The sequence below is a fragment of the Alligator sinensis genome, unplaced genomic scaffold (genome assembly GCF_000455745.1).
Source record: "Alligator sinensis unplaced genomic scaffold, ASM45574v1 scaffold647_2, whole genome shotgun sequence".
Lineage (NCBI taxonomy): Eukaryota > Metazoa > Chordata > Crocodylia > Alligatoridae > Alligator > Alligator sinensis.
The window spans coordinates 2,224,701-2,231,179 of NW_005841832.1; positions in this window are offsets into that span (position 1 = coordinate 2,224,701).

Consider the following 6,479-nt stretch of genomic DNA (forward strand, 5'->3'; position numbering starts at 1 on the left):
GCACCGGGCACCACAGAGTACTGCAGACAAGTGACAACCACAGCTGCCTGCCACTCCACAAGAGCCCTCAGGTCATCCACCACGGCAGTCCCAGATGCATTCCCTGCTGCATGCTCATGGACAGGCAAACAGATCATGGACTCCAGGCTGCACTTCCACCTGGCTTGTCCCCCTGCTCCTCCAGTGATCCTTGGGCTGGAAGAAGGGGCTGCAGGTACACATGGCTTGAGTAGCTGGCATGCAAGTTGCCAGATGAGCCAACATGGCAGTGAGATTGCCTTTGCCTTCTCAGGAACACAGACGGTGAGGGGGTAGGCTGTGGACAAAGCGGGGCACAGAGGGGTCAGGTATTGCCCCTGCCATTCTCACCTGGCACCAGTTTGACTCTACCTCAGTTGTTCCCAGATGGGGCACCACTAAATTCCAAAAAATTATGGAGGGGTGCCTGGGGTTAAAATGATGGAGAATCGCTGCTTTGGCCCCTGAGCTTCGTCTCTTTGTAGCTCAGGTTCCTTTCCACAGAAACAAGCTAAATTCCATGTTTCACAGGCCCAAGGACCTGCTGCTGTGGGGTTAGTCCGGAAGTGATGGGCTCAGAGTCCCAGCATGTGGGCCACGAGAGACTTCACAGACTGGCCATTGTGGACTTTGATTGATTCCCCCCAAAGAGGCCCAGGATCAGGTCTGAGCACTGCTCACATTGCACTTGCACTGATCTGGAGGCCTGGGGTACAGGACCAAATCATAGACAACAAAAAACGTCAGGCAAAATGCATCCTATTGGGCACAGCCAAACACTGACTGGTCACAAGGCAAAGGTGCCATCTCCACCACAGAAATTCTTGAACCTTTCCTCTGACCTGTACATCAGTCACCCAGGCAAGCAGAACTCAAGTCTGAACTGGTTGTGGACTCCTTGGTTATTTTTAGTGGTTTGTAGGGGCAGCGGCAGATCCAACCTGAGGGGACAACAGGGCCAGTTGTGTGTCTCAGCAGCCTCAGGGTCCACGTAGGCCCAAAGAAATGTAACCAGAGCAATGGAGTTATCTGAGGAAGATCTTTGCCTCACTGATAGGAGGCCCAGAGTCAAGGGGAAATATGAAGAAGGCGAGAAGAGTCACATCTCCCACAAGGTAGGAATAAACAGATCATCCCAGCCATGTCCTCCCAGATGCACGGACATAGGTAACCTCTGCTGCCATAAAAAGTGAGCCTCTGGATGACACAGGCTCATGTGGCTCCGTAGACATGTCACAGTCCAATAGCAGACTCCCACTGACTGGGACTTATGAGGGTGTCTGACCCGTGCCCCACAAGAACAGGATGAGACTTGGCAGGGCTCTGAAATCCACTCAGAGCATGGATTGTGTGCATATGGCCTGGAGCCAAGACAAGTGTGGCAAGGCACACGACACACTCCCTGTGAAAATCAGAAATACAGTCACCTTATTTTCAAATGGGCACGTCTACATGAGGTGATTACTGTGTATTGGCATAATACCACTGCGCACTAGTGTATCACGGAGAAAATCATGCTAATAGCCTACTGGGCAGTGTTATTCAGCTAATGCACAGTAAGCATCAGTAAATAACCGTGTGCCAGTGCTAATACAACGTAAATCTAGGTACTGCATACTTAGTTAGTACTTTATTAAGCAAGTACTAAAGTAAATGCACAGTATCTAAGGTACATTAATGAACATGTAGACGCACCCAATGAGTGCAAAAATCAAGAAAGGAAGGAAGGGGCTGAAAAGCCTTCAGTCTGCATGTCGCCCTCCTCCTTCAGCCTCAGTCTCTCCATTTGGATAGTTGAGAATTTGTTTGTATTGTTTCAGGCAGCTGAATAGGCATTGAAGCTAGTGCTTATTCCTGTGATTTGTGGTATAATCAATAAAAGCTTGGGATATAGACTTGTCTCTTGCCTCTTTATCTGAGCTGGGTTTACTTTACCTGCTAAGAAGGAATGAAGGATTTTATTGGCAATTGTAATTGAATCTTCTTTTGGTGTACAGAAAGGATAATCATTAACTCTAGCCACATGTACATCATTAACTCTAGCACAGTTGTTACTGCACAGTCATTTAGTAGAATACTTGTATACACAAGTGCCACACAACACGACTGTGCAGTAGTAACAAGATACTGCACAGCCAGCTTCTTGTGTAGTATGAGAAGTATGAGGAGAATATGAGGAGTGTGAGGAGAAATTCAGTATGAGGAGAATGTCCCTTGTTCACCTACCAATGTCACTGTGTACTCTGGACATAGTACCATGCATTTGAGGTATGTAGTGGGGAATAGGTTTTTCGATCCTAAACTTTGAGGGCTGCACACACTGGCTGGAGCTGCCAGGGTCACCGTGTGTTTGATGCTCACATCTCATGTGGTGGTTCCCTTAAGCCACATCTACCCTGAAAACACAGTATGTCAAGCAACAGCACCATGTTGCTCCTAAACCAGAAGTAATGGGGCTGAGTTGGCAAGGTGGTCTGGCTAGGCAATTCTGCTCTGATTATCAGAATATTAACAAGTCCCTCTTTTAGCACTTTAGGAACATGGATCCACTACTTCCAATGCAGGAGGTAGGCCACTTGGAGCCGCATGGCTTTTTTAAGGGCAGCATTGTTCTGTGGTGCTTTCAGTTCCTTGGAAATACTCCCCCTGTGTTGCTCTGTATAGAAAATTGCCCAGCTGAGGTGCAAATTGGTGACTGTGAACGGGGTGGTTTCCAGGTACAGTTTCAGGAAAAGGACAAAGTGCCAAGTCAAGGTCAATGAGCAATTCCTATGTGCAAGCCATTTTGAAAGCTGAAGGGGTGCTGAGGTCAAGGGTGAGTCTCACCCTTTGAGAGCACAAATGTGGCCAGTTGAAGTGGATTTACTTTTGCTGGGTGCGGTGGGGGAGACACATACACTGAGAAATGCTGACCCTCCCAGATGTGTTCTGGGGACCAAGGAAGGTCCAGGGAGACTGTTGTACCAAAATCAGTTTCTCAAGAGTAACTTTCAATACACTTTAATGACAATGTTAATCTTAAAATGCAAATGACATGAAATGGTAAGGCAATATCAGCAACACATTTCAAACCATGTAATCAAATATTAATTACTGCCAGAATTTTTGCTATTTGGAATAGCCAAAAGATTTTTCTTCAATACACTAAGTTCCATAAGTGACATGTAAGTGCTGACGGCGAGGGGGCACTATTTTGCACCGCCACCATCCCTACTGCTGCCAGGCATTGGATCCAGCCAGGCTGCAGGCCCAAGCCCTGCCACTGGTGCAGAAATCACACCACTGCCACCACCTCTGCTGCTGCCAGGCCCTGGTTCTTGTCACCAATGCCAAGTCCTAAAGACTTAAAAGCCACTAACAGGTAATCTGCCTGTTAGGGAAGAGGATTTCTTACCAATGTATAAAAACGAAGTGTTATGGAAGTGCTTGCCTTAGTTCTTCTGAAGGTGGGCTATTTTGCAGTTGAAGATGAAAGCAAAGATTCTGAGTTAAATCTAAATTTTTATATTCAATTAGCTGGCTCGATTTTAAATACTTGTCAGATAAGTTTAAGAACACACCTAATAGATAGTCCCAGATTGATATTACTGGTAATATACCTGTTTTCATACTATGAATAAATTATGCCGAGTACTAAACCAGATCTAATGGGTATAAACCACTAAATGAACTCTTCACAAGTTTTAGCCAACTTCTTCTGACCCGTCTTTCTCTTTCCTAAACTCCTCTGCCCCTGACACTTTTTCACTTGTTCATTTCCTCTGCCACCTTTTCCCTCACATAAACTGTGATCGAGTAAATGCTCTACTGTACGGCCTACTATAGTCTACAGAAACTTCATGTCTCTTGCCTTTGCTTAGAAGGAGCTTGGATAAATCCTTACATGAACAGGCTGAGTGCCAGCCCTCTCAGGAACCTTTATGACTGCACTCCTACCCACCCAGGCTCTCACCTCTGCAAGGAGTCAATCAGGGACATAGGGAGGGGATGAGGCAGGAAGCAAAGTCTTTTAATGGTAAGAAGTTGGAGGGATCTGGCAGTTGCTGATAAAATCCCAGGACTTCAGTCAGCAACTCAGCTCACCTCCCTGGGGACAGTCAGAAACAGCCCTCTTCAATGGTATTCAGCTGCATACCCTCCACCCCCAGGGTCTGGTCTGAGCCTGCTGCTGTATGAGGTAGTGAGATGCAAAAAGGTAGGGTAGAGCTTGTAGTTAGGAGGAATAATTGGCAGTCTCTTGGTTTGCATAGAGAAGAGATTCTATTTAATGAAGCAAACAGGAATGCTTAGTACTTCCATTTCATTAAGGACCTCTGACTCCATCAGTGTGCCTTCTCCTGCATGGAAATCTCCAAGGCTTGAGGCTTTCGTAGGTATAAAGAGGGCAAATGGAGGCTGATGTCAAACATTCTGTTGATCATTTCTTTTGCTGCCTTAGCGATATAGTGAGTATATTGTTTTGCTCTGGGACCAGCAACTGCTGTCCGTTGTTAGTGAGTACATGGCCAATTATGGCAGTCATTTAGGATGTATAGGAAGAACTATGCTTTCACACACACCTTTCTCACTAAAGTAATTGACCCCCATGCACTCCTGTCTCTAACTTTAGGATTATTTATACACACTGGACTTACCTGTATGGTTTTAATATTGGATTGAATTACTCCATAGTTTTTGGAGCTATGGCTAAAAGTATTTTGGACCAGATACAGATGTCAATTGTGCCAGCACAAACAAAGAGTCATTGCAAGCAAGTGAAGAGCAAGTTGAGATCTCACAGAGTGGAAAATAAAGCTGTGTCACTCCATTTACAATGCCACATCACTGCAGTGGCATTAGAGTCTGATCCTAGCCTTACAAATTCCAGAGTACATCTGGATAAATTGGAACAATTAGCTGCAGCCTTACTTTGTGTAAGTAAAATCCAAATCTGGCCCCTTATCCACACTTTATCATGGGCTTGGTGTAATAAGGAACACACCGAGGTTTAGCTCTCCTATTTAATGTCTCTTGAAAAAAAACTCTGTTCTCTGCAATCATGATGGAGAAAGTCTCTTTAGTAGAAACCTCTTTGCTTCTCCTAGCCATGACAAGAAGAGTCTGATTTTCCTGCAGCTGTTTTTGCTTCAGGGGAGATCATAACAGGTGGGTCATTTTATTCTTTACTTGACACCTGGCCTATAATCTCCCAGTTCCATCTAGTTGTTATGGGAAGCACCTACCTTTCCCTGCAGCCTATATGGACAGTTTCTGTTGGGGAGAATGGATTTCCTGGCATCTTTACTTGAGCTGCGATTCATTGGGTGTTAGAAGGCAAATGTTTACATTTAAGTAGGCAAAGAGCCCTCTTTATACCTTGGCATTTTCCTGTAATATCTTAGTAGAGCTGCCTGAATTTCCAAGATTTATGTGATGAATCTGACCTTTTAGCATTCCCCAAATCATTTGGCAAATAAGAGTGTTCAGTTTTTACATCATCTTGAAAGATGCTTACATAAGTCTCTCAGTTTACAGTACCACCCTTCATATGTGTACTGGGTAAATGAATAACTTCCTTCACTGTATAACACAAGGCCAGTCCCAGCTTGTTGCCTATTGCTTATATCAGTGTTTCTCAACCAGGGAGCTGCAGAAGCCCAGGGTGCCGTAAGATCCTTTAAGTGTGCCAAGGGATGCTACACAATATTAACACTGTTAAATGTGCACACACCTACACCTGATTCTCAAGATAAACCCTTTGTTTTTAAATTAGTGTCAAGAACAACCTTACGTGCTTACGTGGTCTTTCTGAGTTCTTTGCAATAGAAGAATTGTTCTACTATTTTTCCGTAGTCAAAGAAATAAGAGAAAGCGAAGAGCTGGCAGTTTCTGAGGGGTTCTAATGTGGGGTGCCTTGAGTCTAGAAAGATTGAGAACCAGTGGCTTACACTATCGTAAACATTAGTAAAGGTTTCATTGGAATTTCCCACAGAAAATAAAAGCCTTATGGTGAAAAGTTTAAAACCTTGGAGGACTAAGCCTCACTCTGGAGCCTAGAAAGCAGAGGAGAATGAGAGCATGAGGAATATATGGCAACTCTCTCAAGGCACCACCATGTTCATACTTCATGCCAGCCGTTGGTGGCTTGGCTCTCGTAACTCCAATTTAACGTGAAGTAGCAAGGGCCCATTGACTCTGAGTATGGCACCCTCTTTAAAGTATGGGGAGAGAGCTGTTCCCATGCCACTTATTTCAGGGTGGGTGCTAAAGAATGGTGGTGGTTCACATTAGTTGTTCTGGGCACAGGGACCAGTTGCTGGAAAAGGACCCAGAGCTGCCAAGCACTGGAGATATCCTACCAGAGCCAGTTTCAGAGGAGCTCAGCTTCCCCTGGGCTGCTTTCACGTCTCTCTTGTTGGCTGACATCTCTTTCAGTTCAGAGTTTGTATACCCTTCTCTGCAGGTGAAGACCCAAGCAGACC